The sequence below is a fragment of the Vanellus vanellus genome, assembly GCF_965231255.1.
Source record: "Vanellus vanellus genome assembly, chromosome: 1".
In the NCBI taxonomy this organism is placed as follows: domain Eukaryota; kingdom Metazoa; phylum Chordata; class Aves; order Charadriiformes; family Charadriidae; genus Vanellus; species Vanellus vanellus.
This window is the reverse complement of record NC_138905.1, coordinates 217,502,196-217,525,674: the sequence shown is the minus strand read 5'-3', so window position 1 is coordinate 217,525,674 and position 23,479 is coordinate 217,502,196.

Sequence of the window (23,479 nt, the reverse complement as noted above, 5' to 3'; positions counted from 1 at the left end):
CCGAGGGAAAACTTTGCAGCAAAAAATTCCACAAAAAAGGACCAAACATGGATAGTCTTGGTGCTCAGTTGGAAACCGATCACCACTTTATGAAACGTCTCCTTAGCTATCCCACGTCAATCACTCCTTTTCTGACTCCCTGTACCCGGTTCACTCAGCTCGACCTCCACACAGAGCTCCTTCACAGTATCTGTTTCCCTCTTAATATGTTTAATCTTTGCCTTTCTTGATCACCTGCAATTTCCAAACAAGTACACGTTTTCCTCTATAAATACATCCCTGGTAAATCCTTCCTCTCTTAGTACAGAAAAAGGAGAGGGTGTTTTTCTCTTGGCTCCTTATGCCACCACACATGATGTCTCTTACCTCTGGGAAAGCACGAGAGCCGAGGTTTGGGGGAGCACATTGGAGAAGGTGGTTTGAGCGTGTCTCAGGGGAGGTAACTCATAAGAAAGCTCTTCCAAGTGCCTCTGGCTATGTGCTAGCCACAAACACACCACAAGGAGAGCCATTAATGGGTTTAACGCAGAAGAAACCTCCAGTCTGGTAACAGCAGAAGTGCTTTACATTGTTAACCCACCCCCTCAAAAAAAAAACAACCAACCAAACAGTGAAGGATAATTTTTATATATCTCTGTGGTGAATAAATGCAAAGTAAAAAAAAAACAAAAACAAAAAACAAACAAAATACAACACTTTTTTTTTTCAATGTAAATTACAATAACAAGACTAACAATGACATCATCTGCATCTAGGATCATCCACCAGGTTACACAGAGCATTTTGGGAGGTGGAAAAAAATATTTTCTTGTAAATTAGCAAGCAGTTGGTGCCCACACAGCCTCATGAATTTAATGGAAACATATTACGGATGTTCCAAAAGAGGTTAATTAAGCATTTTATTCCAGGATTATAGAGTTCAAACAAAACACATACCGAGCTTCAAATGTTCACAGAACTTCATGGAAATAGGACTTAATTTACTATAGGTTTTGCTTCTTTGCCAGACAAAAAAAAAAAAAAAAAAAAAAAAAGAAAAAGCTGAAGTGTTCAAGTCAGATACAGCCTGTTTATAGGCAATAAAGATAATTACATGGTGCGAATGTAGACATCCATATTACAGTGAGAGGAAAACAGACACACGGAACATTTAATAAAGAAAACCCTTTAAGTTTTCAACTCACAGCCTCCTAAACCTAAGGCAGACAATTCACCTCCCAGGATACACATTCTGCTTAAACTCTATGGGGATCTGAAACTAAGAACTGCAAGTGTTAAATTAGCTAAAAACAGGAGAGGGATTTTTTTTTTTTTTCCTTCATGTAAAAAGACATATGATCTACCAGAGCAAAGAATCGTAAGAAGGACTGACATATGAAGGGACCTGAGTGACTCAAACTAATAATTTCACAGTTTGTATCAACAGCTCTATGGCAATATATGCTGTGATCACTTATTTTAATCCTTCAAAATTAATTATAAAAGCTGTTCACAAAAGAAAGTGGTAATGGATTCTGTATTTTTTCACGTCGAGATAAAATGTTCAAATAATTAACCATGCTATGTTACGGTCAATTATATACACGGGGGCGAGGGGAGGGGGTCTTAGCACTTGTTCTTGTAGTGAGTAAAACTCATTAAGCCAGAAGGTTTGGTACTGTTCCTTTTCACTAATTTGGCTTGTTCTGCTGTGGTGACGCTATTCTGTTATGTAAATTCTGCACGGGATAATTAACTGTGTACATTTAATAAGGTAGGATACACTTTTCTAAATCGGAGTTTGAGTTGCTAGAAGATCAAGAAAGTCATTTGTTTGTAAACAATGGTGGGACAAGGAAATACCATAAGTTCTGGGACTTACAGGCCATTTGCATAGTGTTACTATTGCACTGTATACATTATGGCTTCTATAGCACTCCCTATATGTGAGAGTATAAAAGAGGAAAACTGCCAGCTATTACACACATACCCTGAAAGCATTCGGTTTGAAATCACCTTGTTAACTCACTAGATGAAAACAAATTAAACCTATTATGGAAACATCTAAGGAGATTTGCTTCTTTCTGCATCCTTGCAACAATAAACAGAAGAAATAAAAATTCATTAAAATTCAGGAAAAAAAAAACAGCCATATTTCTTGAAAGTTCCCAGGTAGATCTTTCAGATTTAAAAGGTTTTTGAGAGCCAAAAATGCTTATTTTGATTGTTGCATGCTTTCCGGCACCAGACATTCAAGCTTATTTGCTTGTTTGCTGGTTTATAGAGGGTGTATGTAATAGTTTTGTTTGATTCGGTTTATGTCAGCTGGGGGAAAACAATTATGAACCATTTTTTACTCAGGAACATCCCTGAGAAGGAGTTGTCTAAAATGGTATTTTTGATGTGCATAAACTCAATTGTTACGTTTATATCTATTGTTCACCCAAGGATTTCAAGAAGACTTTACACTCGTGGCAGAGAGTGCTCATGGGTGAGCTGGCAGGTACTATCAGGGGAGTTTTGCACGTGAGGGACCTAAATCAGAAGAAAGACAAATCAGACGAGTTCTCCAGGGCACAAGCAAGATGACAATGAGGTCTAGTGACCACCTATCCTGTGGCTCAAAGGTACAGCAATTTTTTTCTAAGTATTTCATTTAGGAAGAGTCGTTTTCCTGACAGAGCAAAGCTAGAGAAACCACTGGAGTTCCCAGGCCACTTCTTGCAAAGCCTGTGTTTTAATTAACATTTAGCTAAGGGAACTCGTGCAAGTATTTTTACGGGCATAGCTAAAATCCTCCTGCCTGATGACTGACGATATTGCATCCCTCTTCAGCAGATGGATTAAATGGGAGGTATATTGGGATTCAAACGATGATCTTGGCTTCAGAGAGTTAACTATTTCATACCTAATACAAAGACTATATCGCTTCACTTTCCACTGCCTCTGTTACAGAAAACAATAGGTGGATATACACGTTTTTAGGTGGATATACAGGGTTTTTTTTGGGGGGGAAAAGCTTTGAACGAAGAGATAGTGAGAACAGGTAAAACCAAAAACATTGATCCTGGTGGATCTGTCTCCTGCAGCCTGTATTTCTGAATATAGCTAGTGCTACAGGCACTGGCTTATATTCAAAATTTAATATCAACTCCTCTAAGATTATAATGCTATTAAGGAATTAGAGCCTAAAAGCTACGAACAAAAGTGGCAGGCAGTATTTTTTGTCTGAAGTGTGCAGATTGAGGTTGGTCAGAACATTTCCATATTTACTTGCCCATTTCTGCTAAAACCTAACCTCACCCAATCTAAAAAGCTCTAAAAAGTTTGCATGCTCTTTTTCAACATTAAAACAATATGTTCTGACTTTGTAGTTCCAAAAGATGTTTCTTGCCAAAATTCAGTTCCATTTTTTAAAGAGTTTAAAAAAGGGTTAAGAGAGCTTGAAATGAAACACAATGTGACAGATCACATAAAAAGATTTTTTTCTGCCTGAAATGCTTATTTCTCAAGTTGCTGAAACCACCAATAAACCAAATCTGCATTTTTTTTACCCAAATCTACTCTACAAAACACATAGGCTGGAAATATGAATGGGCTGATTCTGTCAAGTTTCAGGAGGCACATAATAGCACATTGACTTCAGCGGGATTTGGCAGCATTCAGTGTCCCACTGGAGGACAGAAAGAGTGAGAAAGTGTTTGGGGAGGTCACGTATAGAGACGGATTTTTATTTATTTATTTTTTTTTAAACTGACCTGAGGGAGAACTTCATATTCTGAGAAATCTCTCAGACTGTGACCTTTCACCATGGCATTTAAAACTAAAATGTACAAAGGAGTGGGAAAATATAATATAGGGATCAATCCTGCAGTAGAGGGTCATGAGGATGAAATAAAAAGCTTTTCTAGTTTTGCTTTCCAAACCACTGCATACCAAACACAAATTAAATAAAGCGTTCATTTCCATCCTGTTTCTGTAGATGTTCCTATCGCTATAAAATTGAGCACCATCCAGAAACACAACAATAATAAGACTGGCATCTTAATTCTGTCGTGGCATTAAATATAAATTCTGGGATTCATGACATCTATGTAAAGTATCTGTCCCTAGGCTAGTGACCCTAAAGAAAACCTTTGTAAAAGGAATCAGCACCTTCATGAGACAATTCTTCCAACCATATGTAGAAATCCTATGAAATACACCTTTTATTCTGTTAACTGTATTATGTAATTTACTCAGGCGAAGTCAGCGTGAAGTAGCACTTTGTCTTACTAATACATGTCAACCGTAGGAACGCTTTGCCAAGTCAGTAGAACTGTTATACTGACCATTAAAGCATTCCAGCTATGTTTAATCAACAGTGTTGTACCCTGTGCCAGTAAAATAAAATTGCCTTCCTGTGGATAAAACCAAGTATAGCAGAAGAAGGATTCTTCTGCTGGCAGAACCAGTGGCTGAAGCTGGTGGTGCTCCTGGCATTGCAGTTGTGCCAATGAGGGGTTGAACACCTGCGCATCCCTGTCTGACACTGCTGCGCTGATAGAAATCCGCAGCTCGCAACTGAGGGCAGCGTGGGAATGGCATTAGACGCATAGTTACCCCAAGCAGAAGCTGTTTCCATGTCGGATAATTCCCATTGCCATCTAACTCGGCCCGCCCACCTCAAGCGCTTCGCACCCTGGAGAATTGCCCTGGTTTCTCCGCCCGAAACCCAGCTCCGGGGCATGGCGTTAATAAATGCAGATCGTTCCTCTACAAAGATGGTCACAGTAGTCCCTTTAAATTCACTCAGCTGTAAACTTCTTGTACCCGTGCCCAACCCTGCTGTTTAAGGAGATGTAAAAAGGCACAATTAAAACAATGTAATTGAGTTAAATATAAGAAAGAATTGGGCTGAATACATGGGAAAACTTCCTAGTGGCAAGACTCTGACTTCAGAGGGGTTGCACGTGGGTGTAGAGTTTGAGGCACTGGAGAACTGGGTCCTCAGGTAGAGGAAAATGGAAGAGGGCAAAATAAAGTCAAGTCTAATTAGTTTACAGAGTCACATGGGAAGCAGCCATATGGGTCTGTGCAGCTACAGCTCTTTGAAGTGAATTAATTGCTCTGACCTGGTGCTGATTACTGCTTGTCGAGAAGGTGGGAGAAGTCTGGCTTTTGGGGAAGCGACTTAAGGAAGGAAAATGCTGAACCCTGAAAAACAGAGTGACCACAGGAGTGCTGGGGCGGAGAGTGACTTGAAAAGCAACGCATCTTTAAATCCTTACTATAAAACACCTTTAATAATTCAGTAATTGGTCTGGATGGTGACATATGGACTCAATGATCTTAAGGGTCTTTTCCAACCTATATGATTCTGTGGTTCTATATCATAATCTGTTCTCCTATCTCAGTTATCTAACCTACCTTCAGCCATAGCACCACAATTCAAAATGATTCTGTAACTGCAGTGTCATTGAGGACTTAGCTACACACCAGTCTTTACAAACTTCTCACTAAAATAAACCTTCATACACCTTTGTAACTCTGCTTAAAATAAATAGACACCGTGTCAGCAATGAAGTCTGCCTCGGCTTTGCCTAGCAAGGTTTATCTTATGGTATTATTATTACTCCCAGCTCTGCCCAAGATCAATATGACCAAGCTGGTCTCTCTAGGATGTTCTCCTAAATGAGATGCATATCTCATTTTCCCCAGTGGCAAAATAAATAGGCTTCTCTCCAGCGAAGTTTGGAACAAAGCATCTTGATTGTTTTTGTGAAGTGGGGGAAACCCTGGTGAGCCGGGACTATCGCACATGCTCTGCTTTGTGACAAAGTGTATTAGCTTCACAACATGAAACCTAAAGCTCCCCAGAGGTAGCTGCCTCGGTCACCTGGGGAAATGTAAACACTGTTTTATCCCTGTCATTATGTCTCTCTTGTTCTTGAAGCAAAATGGAAATGACCATTGGTACTGCTATGTTATGTTGCCACCAGCTCTTCCTCCACCTCCCCTGGCCAGACGGAGACTTATGTAAGTTGAGAGGGGGGGAAACTCAGAAAAGAATCCCCGCCAACCATCCAGAGACAATTTCCTCACCAAATTTACGCCTTCTCAATTGCAGGGGTCATCTTACTGCCGTATTTAGCAAAAAAAGGGATCGGTGCTGGGGCCTGTTCTCTTTAATATCTTTATCAACGATCTGGATGAGGGGATCGAATGCACCTTCAGTAAGTTCGCAGACGACACTAAACTAGGGGGGCGTGTTGATCTGCTTGAGGGTAGATTGGCTCTGCAGAGGGATCTGGACAGGCTGGACAGATGGGCTGAGGCCAATGGTATGAGGTTCAACAAGGCCAAGTGTCGGGTCCTGCACTTGGGTCACAACAACCCCATGCAGCGCTACAGACTGGGGGCGGAGTGGCTCGAAAGCTGCCTGGCAGAAAAGGACCTGGGGGTGTTGGTGGACAGCCGGCTGAGCATGAGCCAGCAGTGTGCCCAGGCAGCCAAGAAGGCCAACACCATCCTGGCCTGCATCAGGAATAGTGTGGTGAGCCGGACTAGGGAAGTAATCATCCCCCTGTACTCAGCACTGGTGAGGCCTCACCTCGAGTACTGCGTTCATTTTTGGGCCCCTCACTACAAGAAGGACATTGAGGTGTTGGAGCGTGTCCAGAGAAGGGCTACAAAGCTGGTGAAGGGTCTGGAGGACAAACCTTATGAGGAACGACTGAGGGATCTGGGGTTGTTTAGCCTGGAGAAGAGGAGGCTGAGGGGAGACCTTATCACCCTCTACAACTACCTGAAAGGAGGTTTTAGAGAGATGGGAGCTGACCTCTTCTCCCTGGCGACAAGTGATAGGACGAGAGGAAACGGGTTCAAGTTATGTCAGGGCAGGTTTAGATTGGATATTAGGAAGCATTTTTTCACTGAAAGGGTTATTAAACATTGGAATAAGCTGCCCAGAGAGGTGGTGGATTCACCATCCCTGGAGGTGTTTAAGAAAAGGGTAGATGAGGTGCTTAGGGACATGGTTTAGGAGTGGTGGTGTTTTTATCAGGGTAGGTTAATGGTTGGACTTGATGATCTTAAAGGTCCCTTCCAACCTCACTGATTCTATGATTCTATGATTCTAAAATCAGGGGTGGATGATACGTTGATTGGAACAAGAAGCGTTGTTTAAAATTAGAGTCAAAACAGTGGCGAATTCACTACTGCATATCTGAAACCAGCTTAGTGATTTCCTTTAGAAACTATAAAGAATGCAATGATTCCAATTAGCAGCTGATCAAGGTGAAAAGCCAATTACGAAGAGCTTTCGTGGATGTTTTTAACAGGTGCCCGGGTTTCTTTTCCAGCGAATGAACCCCTTTATAAAAGGGCAGATTCACATCATCTTTTGCGAAAGCATGTCTGAGGGGAAAATATACAATTAAAGAGCTTAAATTAACACTTGCATATGCTTTCGTGCATATTTAAGCCTCAAACTAATCTTGAGCTTAATTCTGTGGCTATTTTGGTGGATTTGGTGGATTATAATACAATTTCTTGAAGGGGTTGTTTGTATACCCCAAGTGATAACACTTAGCCTTTCTGTTGTGGTGCAAGACTGCCAAAAACTGCTTCTCAGACCTGATTCCTCCCAGATTTCAGCTTGGTTTGGGATCAGCCAGCTCAGGAGAGATTTCCCGATCCAGCTGTGGGCCTCTGCAAATGCAGAGTCTCATAAAAGTACCTTATTAATAGCTGATTCTTTAAGGATACTGCTGCAAACAAAGTGCACTTCTCAATTTACCATTTCTAGGAAATTATTTACTCAGAACAGCATCCAAGTTAATAAAAATATCACTTCAAATGGGATTAAGTTAACCTTTCTTCTCATCCATACTTTTTTTGTCTTATCTGTTCCTACTGTCAGCTCCATGGCACAGCAGGGCTGTCTTCCCCCTCTGAGCTTCCCAGTGAAGTGAGGCCCCAAATTCAACAGGGTCCCCGGTATTTCTGGAGTAAAAATCAGTGTGTAATTAGTAAAATACAGTCTCAGAGAGGTGAGGAGGCCACTTTCTGCCACGACGGGGAAATCAGATTCATTCCGCAGTGAAAGCTGAGTGGGCTCACATGACGTTATCCCTATAGCAGCAGTTTGTTAATTCATGTACCCAAATTCCTTAAATAATATTTGTTTCTCTGTTACAGGCAGGATAATAAAATCTCAAATCCAAATGCTAATATTTAACAACTCCTGTGGTTTCTTTTATTGCTATATGTTTTTGTTAGGGTTTTTTGTTTTGTTTTGTTTTTATTTTTTTCCAGCAATGTTCTATTAAGAACTTCATTTCTGTAAAAAAAAAAAAAAAAAAAAAAAAGAAAGAAAGAAAAAAGAAAAAGAAAAAAAGACAAAAGACAAAGAAGTGGAAACTAGAAATGTATTTACTTTGGATAAAGGGTTGGGTTTTTTTAACACTTTCAAAGAGAATATTTATCTAAATCTTCTATCTGGAGTTAGGTAAAACAAAAGACCAGGCAGCAGTTCAGGAGTTACAAGCAAGGCACAGACTTGACATACCGCAGGGCACATGTACCTTCAAAACTTACCACAAATTTCATGTACCTGTTGTGCAAAAGGTGTATAAACACTATTTTTTTTTTTTTGCCTCTAATCTACCTGTTCCTTGTCCTATTGAGACTATACTACACTGTGAATTTTTTCAGCTAATTCCCACAGTGTATAGTTCTATCACATGCTCTTAAAAAAAATAAAATAAAAAAATCCTGCCCGATTTTTTCTTTGTAGCTTATAGTAGTTTTCTAAGGTTTGGGTTCCAATTCTTTAATTCCCATGGCTGCTCTCATTTCACCCCCACTTGCTTTTGGCAGATCATCCAGAGCTGTTTCCACAGACCTGTTAAGATATGTGGAAGAAATATTTGAAAGTGTCGCAAGCCTCATAGCGAGAATATAAAGCATGTTGAAGGTCATGCAGTTATAACAGATAAGAGCAACCAGCATCTAAATCAAGCAAGGACTTGAGTCTATGGAGAGGGTCTTCTGGGCTCAGCTAGATCCAGCCTTCAGCTGGACAAGACCTGATGCGATCAGTAATGGTGTTGGGAGACAAAGGGTTGCACAGGATAAGAACTTCATGGCACATCTGGGAAAAGGATGTGGCATCTGTTACTCGAATACTTGTCCTTGCTCTTTCTTAGTGGACAGTTTGGCGCTTGTTGAACAGCTGCAGTCACCACAGCTACTATAATAAAGTGGGAGCTACTGTAAAGAAGGAGCTGACTTCTTCAGGTTTCAAGGCTACGTTTGCATGGTTGTCATAACCAAACTGTAAAAAAGGGCTATCAATGCAACTCCATGATGTCCCTACTGTCAGAGGACTTGGGTTTACAGCTTGCGCTGGTAAACCTTCATTGTTACTGACCTAGTTAGACTAATGTATATTCATGTTGCCATTCTGCTATTTAATTATATGATCTCTGTTGAAATAGCATATGTAAACTAGGAAGATATTTCAATGGTATATAGAAAAGGACCGTAGAGGGCAAAGATAACTGCAAAATGGAAAGTTACCTCACTGGACACTTGCAAGCGGACAGTAAAAGAAGGGCCTCTTCTCATAAATTGCTAAGTAAGAGGCAGAGATAGCTATTTGTCCAAGCTAAGCACTATAAAAAAAAAATGAAGCTTTTTTAAACATAGCAAAAACAGTGGAAAAAAAAAGCCTGACCGAGACACACCACCCCAGACATGAATATATCAGTCTTCTCCCTAGGGAAGAAAGCCAATGTTTAAATGTAATGTTCTGCTAGTAATTTAATGGAAAATAATAAATAAAATAAAATATATAAAAAAAATCCTTTGTGCTATTTAGGGCAAATAGCCAAGTCTTTATCTAAAAAGAAATATATAACAATTGTAATTCACAAGAGGCTGTTTTTATATACTTGTTCAACACTGCTTAAAGCAGCCCTCAGAAAAAAAAAAAAAAAAAAAAAAAAAGAAGAGCATCCTTAACTGTTTTTAGAGTTTGTTTTCTTCTTTATTCTCTTTCTCTGAAAAAGAGCTCCCTATAATTCTGCAGGAGGCAGCTAATCCAGAAACCTCCGATAACGTGAGACTCTTTCCATTGACTCCCACCAGGCATCGGGAGGTGGATCTGGTGCTCAACTCAGTGAATCCAAGAGCATCATCCAGCCATAGCAGCCACCACACAATGAATCCCATCCTATCTGACTAGTACCTGTATTTGCTCGTTAAAGGAAATGCATCATGATTAACAAGAAATGTCCCACTAAACACTGAGGCACGCATTGAACTCTCTAGGGCCAAAAAATCGTCGCTGCTGGAATGGATATTTTATGTGAAAGAGTCAACCACCAGTCTGGTGATGTTTAGTGAAGCCCTACCTGCTTGATCTGGAAGAGATAATCCAAGCCTTCCATGAAAAAGTACTACATAGGTTGAAATCGTTAATTTGTCTTCCACTACTCCTATATCTTATAAGCAAGGTAATTGATGAGCCAGAACTTCAACCTTGCAAGTTACCCTGAACAAAGGAACCTGTTATTTTTTCAAAACACACTAAAAGCAGTAAACTTTGGGCAGCTTTCAAAGAACATCTCTCTTGATATCTTGTTTCTTAACTGTGTAAATTAAAAACAGTGGAAAGTAAAGATGCAATTGACTATTGCTAGAAAGTACAGGCAGACACCTTGTGCAGCAGCTTCTTACCTCCCTGGTGAATTCCCACCTGCAATGGTAGGGTCAGGCTTCGTTAAATTGGAGTGCCAACACAAAAAGGACAAAAGTCGCGCAATTAAAAAAAAACACACTTCCTTTGGTGAGCAATATGAACTATCCTTGTTCTCACTGACACAAACGGAAGAAGAAAATCTCAGATTCAGTAAGAATAAACTCTCTGCATCATCAGTCAGCTGCTGTAGTCCATCTCTCCGTCAGATTTACGTCTGCCATCCACCCCGTGTTCAGAAGTGTTATCTCCTTCCCTTTTGGCAAATTTTCAGAGCACAACAAAGAAAATGCCTCAACAGACAGGGAAAAAAGATATCTCCTCATCTGTAGGAAGCATTTCTGCTCACTGATAGCAAAGAGCTAAAAATGGGAAACTTGTGTAGAATAAAGCACAAGAGTTAGCGGTGAAAGATGGGGAAGAATAAAACCTACCGAGAAGACTAGTTTCTTAAGGAGATTTTCACAGTATCACAGTATGCTAGGGATTGGAAGGGACCTCAAAAGATCATCTAGTCCAATCCCCCTGTCGGAGCAGGAACACCTAGACGAGGTTGCACAGGAAGGCGTCCAGGCGAGTTTTGAATGTCTCCAGAGAAGGAGACTCCACAACCTCCCTGGGCAGCCTGTTCCAGTGCTCTGTCACCCTCACTGAGAAGAAGTTTCTTCTCAAATTTAAGTGGAACCTCTTGTGTTCCAGCTTGAATCCATTACCCCTTGTCCTATCACTGGTCGCCACTGAGAAGAGCCTGGCTCCATCCTCATGACATTCCCCCTTTATATATTTATAAACGCTAATAAGATCACCCCTCAGTCTCCTCTTCTCCAAACTAAAGAGACCCAGCTCCCTCAGTCTTTCCTCATAAGGGAGATGCTCCACTCCCTTAATCATCTTAGTTGCCCTACGCTGGACTCTCTCCAGCAGCTCTCTGTCCTTCTTGAACTGAGGGGCCCAGAACTGGACACAATATTCCAGATGCGGTCTCACCAGGGCAGAGTAGAGGGGAAGGAGGACCTCTCTCAATCTGCTAACCACCCCCCTTCTAATACAGCCCAGGATGCCATTGGCCTTCTTGGCCACAAGGGCACAGTGCTGGCTCATGGTCATCCTGCTGTCCACCAGGACCCCCAGGTCCCTTTCCTCTACACTGCTCTCTAACAGGTAGCTCCCCATCCTATACTGGAACCTGGGGTTGTTTCTGCCCAGATGTAGGACCCTACACTTTCCCTTGTTGTATTTCATTGTTATTCCCTGCCCAGATCTCCAGCCTGTCCAAGTCTCTCTGGATGGCAGCACAGCCCTCTGGCGTGTCAGCCACTCCTCCTAGCTTAGTGTCATCAGCAAACTTGCTGATAGTACACTCAATTCCCTCATCTAAATCATTAATGAATATATTGAATAATATGGGCCCCAGTACCGACCCTTGAGGCACTCCGCTGGTTACCGGCCTCCAACTGGACTCTGCCCCATTGACTACGACTCTCTGGCTTCTCTCCTTCAGCCAGTTCGCAGTCCACCTAATTATCCGGTCATCCAGTCCACACTTCCTCAGTTTAGCCATGAGGATGCTGTGGGAGACCGTGTCAAATGCTTTACTGAAGTCAAGGTAGACCACATCCACCGCTCTGCCATCATCCATCCACCTCGTTATTTCCTCATAAAAGGCTATGAGGTTGGTCAAGCATGACTTCCCCTTGGAAAAGCCATGCTGACTGCCCCTAATAACCCTCTTATCCTTGATATGCCTTGAGAGGGCACCAAGGATAAGCTGCTCCATCAGTTTCCCAGGGATGGAGGTGAGGCTGACCGGTCTATAGTTACCCGGGTCCTCCTTCTTGCCCTTTTTGAAGACTGGAGTGACATTTGCTTTCCTCCAGTCCTCAGGCACCTCGCCCGTTTCCCAAGACTTGGTAAAGATGGTGGAGAGTGGTCCAGCAATGACTTCAGACAGCTCCTTCAGCACCCGCGGGTGCATCCCATCTGGACCCATGGATTTATGGATGTCCAGGTTGCTTAACTGGTCTCTGACCCAGTCCTCATCAACTAAGGCAAACCCATCCATTGTCTTGACTTCATCTTCACCTGGGGTCTCAGCAGAACAGGACTCCTCAGGACAGCCCCCGACAGAGTAGACAGAGACAAAGAAGGCATTCAATAGTTCTGCCTTCTCTGTATCTTCTGTCACCAGGGCACCCACCCCATTCAGTAGTGGGCCTACATTGCCTCTGGTGTTAGTTTTATCTGCCATGTATTTGAAAAAGCTCTTCCTGTTGTCTTTGACCCCTCTTGCCAGGTTTAACTCTAAGGAGGCCTTAGCTTTCCTAGTTGCCTCTCTACATCCCCTGACAGCAGCCCTGTACTCCTCCCAAGCGGTCAGCCCCTCCTTCCATGATCTATAAACTCTCTTCTTCCACTTGAGCTTGCCAAGCAGTTCCCTGTTTAGCCACACAGGTCTCCTGGCTCCCTTCCTTGACTTCCTACGTGTCGGGATGCTCTGATCTTGAGCTTGGTAGAAGCAGTCCCTGAATGCTGACCAGCTATCCTGGGCACCTTTACCTTCAAACAGCTTTGTCCACGGGATTTCCCCTAGTAATTGTTTGAAAAGGCCAAAGTTTGCCCTGCTGAAGTCCAGGGTTGCAATTCTGCTTGCTATTCTGCTTCCACCAGCCGAGATCATGAATTTTGTTGGGGTTTTGTGGTTTATTATTGGTACACATGACTTCTTGCTTTACAAAAGACATGTTCTGCAGGATTAAGCTGTATACTTGATGGATGACTGGAGCTTTTTATTTATGGACTTTACAGCAATTAATAAAACAACTGTTAGTTAGCTAATGAGCTTTAGTAACCTCAGACAGTTAATACTGCATGTCCAACATTATTTAATTTGGTATTGTAGGTTAAGCCTTGAGTTTTGCAGTGAAACACAAGTGGCTACCATGAGTTCGCTCCAGCTAACATCACGGTGGCTCTAAGATTTTGGGGACTTCAGAAAGGCTTATTTACCATGCACTTTATTAAGCCTGAAGACCAATTTTATGCATTTAAGTTTCAAAGTTACAGTTTTGGGTAACCAAAGCAAACACCTTTTCCAGCCTGGCAGAAGTAGGCATGTCAACCCTCACACCTCTGCTATGAGGGAATACAGGTTCACGGCACTTGATTTTCTGCTCAGCAGCAGCTATTTCACACCATACCCAGAGGAACTGTGGAGTGGAGACCCCCTTTCTTGCTCCATTTCAAATCTGTTCTTCAAAATACCTGAGCCTTATTAGTGGAGAACTAGTCTTTCACCCATCTTCTCCAACCACAGCCAAAAAAGACTCTGCTTTTGCTCTTATCTAGACACATCATGCTAGACAATATCATTTGCCATAAATAGATAATGCACGGTGAAAGACTCTTTCCACTTACTACAACAGCAATGGACATCTGGTTCAACACTGACTAGAGGACCTCAGTTTTTTCAACAGGTTGGTGTTTCCTTCATATTCTCTGAGATCAGCTCTGATATCTTGAGAGGTGGACTCTTGCAAACCTCATGAGGTTCAACCAGGCCAAATGCAAGGTCCTGCACGTGGGTTGAGGCAATTCCAGGCACAAATACAGGCTGGGCAGTGAATGGATTGAGAGCAGCCCTGCAGAGAAGGACTTGGGGTTGTTGATTGAGGAGAAGCAAAACATGAGCCACCATTGTGTGCTTGCAGCCCTGAAGGCCAACAGCATCCTGGGCTGCATTAAAAGAGGTGTGGCCAGCAGGGTGAGGGAGTTGATTCCACCCCTCTGTTCTGCTCTGGTGAGACCCTGGCTGCAGTACTGCATCCAGCTTAGGAGTCTTCAGCACAAGAGGACATGGACCCGTGAAAACAGGTGCAAAGGAGAGCCACAAAGATGATCAGAAAGCCGGAGCACGTCTCCTGTGAGGACAGGCTGAGAGAATTAGAGTTGTTCAGCCTGGAGAAGAGAAGGCTCTGGGGATACCTTATAGCATCTTTCCAGTATCTGAAGGGGGCCTACAAGAAAGCTGGAGAGGGGCTTTTTACAAGGGCATGTAGTGATAGGATGAGAGGTAATAAATTCCAACTAAAGGAGGGAAAATTTAGATTAGAGAAGAAATTTTTGATGATGAGGGTGGTGAGACACTGGCCAAGGTTGCCCAGAGAAGCTGTGGTTGCCCCATCCCTGGAGGTGTTCAAGGCCAGGCTGGACGGGGCTTTGAGCAACCTGGTCTGGTGGGAGGTGTCCCTTCCCATGGCAGCAGGGTTGGAAGTCGATGATCTTCAAGGTCCCTTCCAACCCAAACCATTCTATGATATTTGCCCTTCACACCCTTCCCAGACATTGCCCCAGTAATACATTGAGGAGGGATTTGCAGACCCAAGCTCTAGGGTTTCATTTTTCAGACTAAAAAGAGAACTTTACACCAAAATATTCAACAATAACCTTTGTGCAGCTGAACAATCAGAAGCAGGCTGATTTTATTTATTTATTGATTTTATTTTCTCTCCAGATTAATGTTAGGTTAGAGAACTGTGCCAGGACAGAACGGGAGAAGACACAGGACATGGAAAGAACAAGACTGCCTATTTCAATAGCAGTGCTGGTTTCTCCATTTTAACATGATTATGAACCTGTAACACACCACTGGAATGACCTAGTTGAGTGACTACAGGATCAAATCACACATGTAGGCCATCCAGCAAAATATGTCACTTTTGCAAGAAAGGCAATAGCTTCAAAGTGGTCACTTCTTCAGCAAGCTGAAGATGTCACCGAACTGTACTCACTAGTGGTGTAAAATCAGAATCTTATATTCCCTTCCCCGTTTTCCTGTCATCCCTTTGTATCTTGATCCTGGGTATTCGTCCTGATTATTCATTTTTATCATTTTGTATCATCAGACTGGCTCTTTTATTTTCTCTTTCATTATTTACATGAATAACTGTCAGTTGCTATGGATGTCGCATAGTATATATTACTGCCTATTGCAAGGACAGAAAATAACCCTGAAATTTGAGCAGGTGTCTGACAGACTCACTGTTTTTATCGGTAGCTTGAAATAATGCTACTGGCCTCAAATTTTCTTCTTTCTTACTACATAAGAATCTACAAAAATAAGTAATACAACATTCAGGTTGTATGGAAGACAGACAGCCCTTCAATTAAAAAGCACTGCATACACTCAGCCAGTTTTTAATTTTCGTAGGGTTCTGCTATGCTGCGTAAAAGCTGATTTTCAGTTTAGTTCAGTCCAACCATGACACAGGACCTGGTTACACACTGCGTTGTGTTCTCCACAGGTTGCAGGAAACGTTAAACCTCAGATGGTCCACATATGTCTTCGACTCTGCATTTTATGAGTTTAGTTGTTGTTGCTATTGCATTCCCTAGGGTTGCAGCAATAATTCTACTCTGCCGGACTAGACATCCTCTCGAATCCACGGCTATGCTTTAAATTTAGAGCACCGGGCTGTTGGATGTTGAAGGCAAGATTAGGCAAAGTTCTGAAGGATTGTTCCTATTGCTTCTCACTGAGGCACTCTGCTGTTATTCTTTTGCATTAAAAATGGCCAAACAATTTTTCTTTCATGATTTTTGGCCCATGAATCACCAGAACCTGGGACTTACAGAGTTAAGCAGCCACCCACAAACATGTTTTCTGAGTGTACTAATTTAATCTGCAAATCACATAAAACTATTCCTCTGGATTTAAAATATTCTTCTGCATTTAAAAACAATGAATTTGGAGGAAAATAAACAAGACTTTTGTTAGTGACTAAGTAAGTAATTCTGAGATAGAAAATGTCTTGCAAAGTGAATAGAAGATGCATCATTTGACTTATTTAAGCCTATTTCAAAGAAAAAGCTAAATACATACTGTTGAAAAAAGGCTCTCATCAGAACTAGTAGAGTTTGTATAACAAAGCATGCTGTTAAGTTGTAAGCCGTTATACATAGATACAATGTGATTCTGATTTATTTATTTATTTAGAGCTTCTAGATGCCTTTGTAACAAATAATGATAATAATAGTCTTGGTCATGCACTATTGAAGCTAATGGTACAGATCCCATTACTGTTAATAGCAAAAGAATCAGACTCTACTATTTCCATGGCAAAAGTATAAAGAAATGCATAACTACACAACACATATATAAAATTACTTTTAGGAAAAAGTTGGCATATGATATTTTAAAATTAGTGTTTGCCATTTCATAATTTATGTATTATTCAAGTTTATCTAATTTCCAATGAGTTCATGCTTTACATGTACTTCTATCCCTAAATAGAAATACTTGTATTTTCTTCTTTGATGATGGATCCAATATAAACATGTTTGTTCCAAATAAAAGAACAATATTTCTATACAGTCTTAGAAGTCAGATTTTTTTTCTAGTTTCAAAAAATGTTATCATCAACATTCATTTTATTTGCTCTGAATAAATTATTCAGATCTTATTTACCATATTATTAAATTTTAATTGTTCCATTGCATTTTCTCAAATGTAAACAAACCTGTGCGAGAACAAAACACTGCTTAATTATAGCAGCTTCAATTGCTCAACAAAAGAGACATTTCAGAGAGGAATTTTTAGATTGTCTAATTCTTCCCTAAAGGCAAACTCAGCTTTCTCGAAGATATTGCCTACCCATTTTATTACATATCCACAAAGGTAAATTTTCTAAAGAAGATCTTACAAAGGAGACCATTTAAACTCTTGAATATTTTTCTCGGTGAAGATAATTGCATATTAGTAGAGTTTTCCTTTGTTTCACACTGCCCAGAAACCTGTATTAAAAGTGATGAGACATCCATGTGAGTCTGTATCCAAAAGAAAGAACACAATAAACCTTCCAAATGCTAGAACAGGCTCACTTCCACTGCTTGATGTGGATTTTGACTGGTGTCGCCACCTGCATATCTCCAGTCACTCCACTATCTGGGGGTAGAAAACTATGGTTTGCAAACCTCACTACTACTTTATAGTGACTGCTGTGACATACCCCACAAATGTAGCAATAGAAATGACCTTCAGGCTATCAGAGGAACAGAAAATAGCTGTGTTTTGCCTCTGACAACCACTGAACATGTGCAGATCTCATAGAAAAATTGATGTCACAGCATAGTAGAGTTTGGTCATAAGCCTCACACCATATCCAATGTACTGAATCCATTCCCATGCTGGAACAAGGCAAAAACCTCACTGGGCTTATTGGAAGGCAAAGCCTTCACAGGTAGCCCTCACCCAGCAAATCAAGCCTGCATTTCACTGTAACTCACATAACATGTGGTTCTGTCCTTCACCAAGAGCTTCAGGCAAACAAGATCGTAGCCATAGAATCATAGAATGGTCTAGGTTGGAAGGGACCTTTAAGATCATCGAGCTCAACCATTAACCTGCCAATGCCAACTCCGCCACTAAACCATGTCCCTTGGCACCATGCCTACCTGTCTTCTAAATACCTTCAGGGATGGTGACTCCACCACTTCCCCGGGCATCCTGTTCCAATGCTTGATAATCCTTTCCATGAAGAACAGTTTCCTAAGGGGGGTTGGAACTCAATGATCTTCAAGGTCCTTTCCACCCTAAACCATTCTATGATTCTATGATTCTAATATCCAATCTAAAACTCCCCTGGAACAACTTGAGGCTATTTCCTCTTGTCCTATTGTCTTTTACTTGTGAGAAGAGACCAACCCCCACCTCGCTACACTCTCCTTTCAGGTAGTTGTAGAGAGCGAGAAGGTCTCCCCTCAGCCTGCTTTTTTCCAGGCTGAACAACCCCAGTTCCCTCAGCCACTACTCAGAAGACTTGTGCTCCAGATCCCTCACCAGCTTCGTTGCCCTTCTCTGGACACACTCCAACACCTAGACATCTTTCTTGTTGTGAGGGGCCCAAAACTGAATGCAGTACTCGAGGTGAGGCCTCACCAGTGCTGAGTACAGGGGGACAATCGCTTCCCTAGCCCTGCTGGCCACACTATTCCTGATACAGGCCAGGATGCTGTTGGCCTTCTTGGCCACCTGGGCACACTGCTGACTCATATCCAGCTGGCTGTCAACCAGCACCCCCAGGTCCTAGGTCCTTTTCTGCTGGGCAGCTGTCCAGATGGTGCACACAAGCGGTCTTGCAGCCCTGTGAAATGAAGCAATGACCATTTATTTATTTTTGCATTGCTTCCAGTAACAAAAGCTTAATGGCTGAGGAGTGAAAGCTGCTCCCAGCTATAAGTCTGTGAAGAAAACCTCTGCCTGCCCAGTGGGGTCAATCACGTTAGTATGGCACTCTCTGACGGTGCAACGTGAGCCAGCAGAAGTCTGGGTTTGGCTTAGGTGTGTAATTATAGAATATACTTCAACGGGTAAGCCCTCTGAAAGCATTAAAAACAACAGTGAGACCACAGTGGGACTCATTAGAGAGGCACAGACCTAAATCAGTGTGTTCGAACAGTTCCTGGGCTGGCTTGGACCACAGGAAGAACGGTCATGGAGTTGTCAGTCCTCAGCTTTTGCTGACGTGCCTGTAGAAGTCCTACTTGTGTGGACTACCAATGACTTAGGGCCCTGGGGTGTCGACAGGTCAGCTGAAATTTTTTGGTATAAATGTTGTGAAACATGGGGAAAACAGATGAATACTTCAGAGACAGAGCAGAAGGGTTGTTATATACGGAGAAAATGAACAGCATGTTACTGGAACAGGGACTCCAACCCCTACAGCATTGTTTTTCCGTTTGTGTGTTATACTCCCATTTCATACGCCTCAAATTATGGACAGTGGAGCAAATTTTGTTCATATTTAGCAATGATTGTAGAAGGAAGGAAAAAGCCAAAGATGCTGTCAGCAAAATCCAGCTGTAATCTTGCAATCACAGCTTCTCAGAAATAGTCTCTTGCACTATCAGAAAATACATGTGTGGTCTGATCATAGCCAGAATGTTTGTCTGGAATTTCTCTGCTGTTCTCATCTATGGCTAATGTTTATGACTGCTTCTGCACAGCCTTGGGGGCCCTCTGTCCTACCAAGTATGTCTTTTTCATGACGGTAAGCTAAGGGACTCTAGCTGTAACCAAGTCATCTGCTATTCCGCTTTACTACTGGTGTGCAATGTATTTCTGATACGGAAAATAGACCTGATGTTCAGCAAAAATTTGCATTCCCTAAATTCGTTGAAGAAATAGCAGAAGACTAACAGGGCTGCAGATAGCTGTCTGCTGAACATTCAAACCTTACTATACAGGTGCCTGCAAATTTGTGTCACTCTGATCGCCTGCCTCTGTAACTCGCCTGTTTGTGCCAGCATCAAACAATAGGTCCAGGGAAAAATAATGTGCTTCGGGGCTGGATCCTGAGGTGCAAGCTAAGGGACAAGTAGTGCAGGACTGAAAAGTATTTAGCAGAAATAATCTAACAAGAACCACTGAGAGCATCCAGGAGGTGACACCCTGCAGAGCTGCCAGAGCCCTCGAGTGAGTCCGGAAAGCAGATTACTACCTTTTTGTGATCTACTCCAGTCTGTGCATGTGCAAATTAAAGTAAAAGCATCAATAAAAAAGACATTTCTACCCCTGCTGCCTGGGGTCTGCCTCTCACCAAGCAGTAACAATTCCTACTGTTTTCTGGATTACCAAGAAAACACAAGAAATGAGAGGAAACACTAGAATTAAACTTTCTTACAATAATTTTGAGGGGTTTGGTTTAGTTTGTCATTTTTGCTTGGACATTTAATCTTGGGGGAAGTAAAGTGAGGAACTTTTAGAAAACAGTGTGACCTATGACCATCAGTGGTGCCACTCCCTAAAAAAAGGATTCAGGAACATCCCTGGTACTCCATGGACACTTTGTGGTGTTCTGCTGATGTGCTTAAGTCTCCAGTCCCTAAGGTGTCTATATAACAAGGTTAGTTCAAACACTGGGGGGGGGGAAGTCTGTTTGCTAAGCAGTGTACTAGGGCTAAACAGGAGTTCTATACTGTCATTTGAATTTTGAAGTTTCCATATGGTCGTGGGCAATGCAAATTTTTAATGGCAACTTCACAGCTAATAAAGGGCTAACAAGTAGAGCTGTCATGTCTGTTGGAAGAGATGAAGACCTCCGCTTCTTTTACAGCTGTAATTATAACACGTGCAGTACCTTCAAACCTAGATAAGAAATATTCATTTCAGCCCCACTGCCAGCCTGAAATAATCTAAATAGCTCTTCTCTGTCTGTTGTATTTGCAAATGTAAATGTCCCGCACAAGCCCATGGGGTCTGAATTGCATCTGGAGAGGAACCCAAACCCGACCTCAGACCTTAACCCTTCTGTAATTTTATTTTGGAGTCAGGAATTTGTGTCTGGACAATTCCAAATACAAATAACATTTCATTTAAACTCTTTTCCCTGCCATTTAAATAAGAATGGCCCTAAAATTCAGGTAATAAGCAAAGCTGCATGCCTGCTGCATTTTTGAGGCTTGGTCATTGAATGAAACCAAAAAGCTAAGATGAGAGTAGAGCTTAAAGAGTGTTATTTTCCATGTATATTTTTCCCCAAAATATTTTGTTTTGTTTGGGGTAAACTTCATATATTTCATTTTTAATTTAGGTGGGATGTTCTATTTTATTTCCATAATATTTGACATTTTAAATTTTCATGTATCTTTCTTTTTTTTTTCAGCATACGTCTTTTTAAAGAAATGTGGGTATATCTAGAAAAAATATTCCTAATAACTTCTTACTTAATCAAACTTGAACCAAATTTGCAACTACTGCTCCCTTGCAAACTTCTGTTTTCAAAAAAATCTCGTATTTGTCAAAAATATCCCCCAGAGATGGCCACGTGCACCTGCCAGACTGACATTTTTATTTTAAAGCATGCAATTTTAATCCCGTGTGCTCGATAACACTGACCTCAGACCATAATTTATGTTGCTAATAATGCGCTCCTGTTAAAAAAAAAAAAAAAAATACAAGGTGAGGCTGAAGGAAAGGTTTGCTTGTCAGATGCCACGGCAGCGAGCAGAGTTTGACAGCAGGGAGCACGGGGTGAAGAGAAAAGAGCCGGCTGTTATTAAGTGTTGTGTTCCTCCGTGAAAGGGGGAAGACGGACAAACCCCTGCGGTTTCAGCCGCGTCCCCTCCAGCCAGGGCGCTTCTCCTTGAACTGTGACCCCGAGCCGAGAAGCAATGGCATTATTTTGCAGAGTGGAAACTCAACAGGGCAGAGACAATTTCTTCATTTGTACTCATCCGACACTCAGCGCAACGGAGTCTTGAGAGAGACTGTGGCCTCGGGACAGTGCAAATAATCATATAAATAACTCCGCATAGGCAGGAAAGCCTAGCTGGAAAGTTTAATTGTTGTGACAGTACCAACATCTGCTCTGGTAAAAGCCTACTTAAATTCCAACACCGCATTAGCAATCTGGGACGATTCTCCTTGTGCGTTGGCATCTAAAGTATATTTTACGTGGCCTAAAACAAACCTTGCTGTCGAATATTTCAGCTTTGCTACTATCCAACGTATTTATTCTAAACACATGTTTTTAAGTGCAGCTGGGGCTAAGTGACCAGCAAATCTGATTACCGCGAGCGTACAGTGCCTGACGTCCTTTATGCACTTGCTTCTTGACTCACCACAGTGGGGGCTAATGGGAGTTGTGAGGCTTATGCCCTGTGCAGCAGGTTGAGAGCACAGCTCTGAAAATTAACATGGGAGGCTTTCCATCTTCATAAGGCTGCTTTTCCGGCAGTGACAGCGATGGGTGGTGTGTAATGTCGGGAAAGATCAGACCATGGCATGGGCAGAAATCCTGTGACACCAGTGCAGAGGTACTTAAGGACCTCAGCTGTTGGGAAGAGGACTTGAAGTCTGACTACTTTCTCGGGAAATAAATTTAATATTATCTTAAAAAATTACACCGTTAAAAAAAAAGAGGTGTCAGAGAATTACCATAACAAAATAAGTTTTTCTTTTATTCATCAGAAAAAGGACAGTTGTGGGGGTAAAACAATGCACTGGGAGTTAGAAGATTTATTCTCTGGGCTTTCCACAGATTCAGTTAATAGTCTTAAGGACAGCCACATTTTTTTTCCTCTCACCCTACTGCAGGATCTGGTTAAATTATAAATTCCTCAGGGAAGGGGTGATCCCTTGTTATGTGTCTGGTACGTTGGCACCCTGGCCCATGAACACATGGTGATATTTTTAATAGCTCCAGTGAGAGATTTGTTGTAAGAATGGCTCGGTGAGAATATAATGCTTGCACTGTGTGGGAGGTCAGACTAGATAATTTTGATAGGCCCTCCTGAACATGAAATATATTATCAAACAAAAACACAGTGATACAGGCAGCAATTATTTTCATAATGAGAACCGGTGATTGTGTGGACAGCATTGAGCAAAAATAAATGAGAGCTGGAGACTAATAGCAGGCTTCTGTAGCACTAAGAGGAGCAAATATTCCTGTAAACAGAATTAGTATCACTAATACTTCGTATTCACACCGCATTTCGCAGAGGTGGCACCTCCATTTTGCAGAAGGAGCAAGCAGGGAGTGGAGATGAAGTGGTTGCCCAAGACTATGTAACGATGTGCTAGGTAAAGGCTGCTGGACCACCTCTGCCAGCCTGCCTTCCCCCATCAGACCTCTCGCACATCACTGAAGAAGGTAGATTTAGATTAGATATTAGGAAGAAAGTTTTCACTTTGAGGGTGGTAAGACACTGGAACATGTTGCCCAGAGAATTTGTGGAAGCTCCATCCCTGCAGGTGTT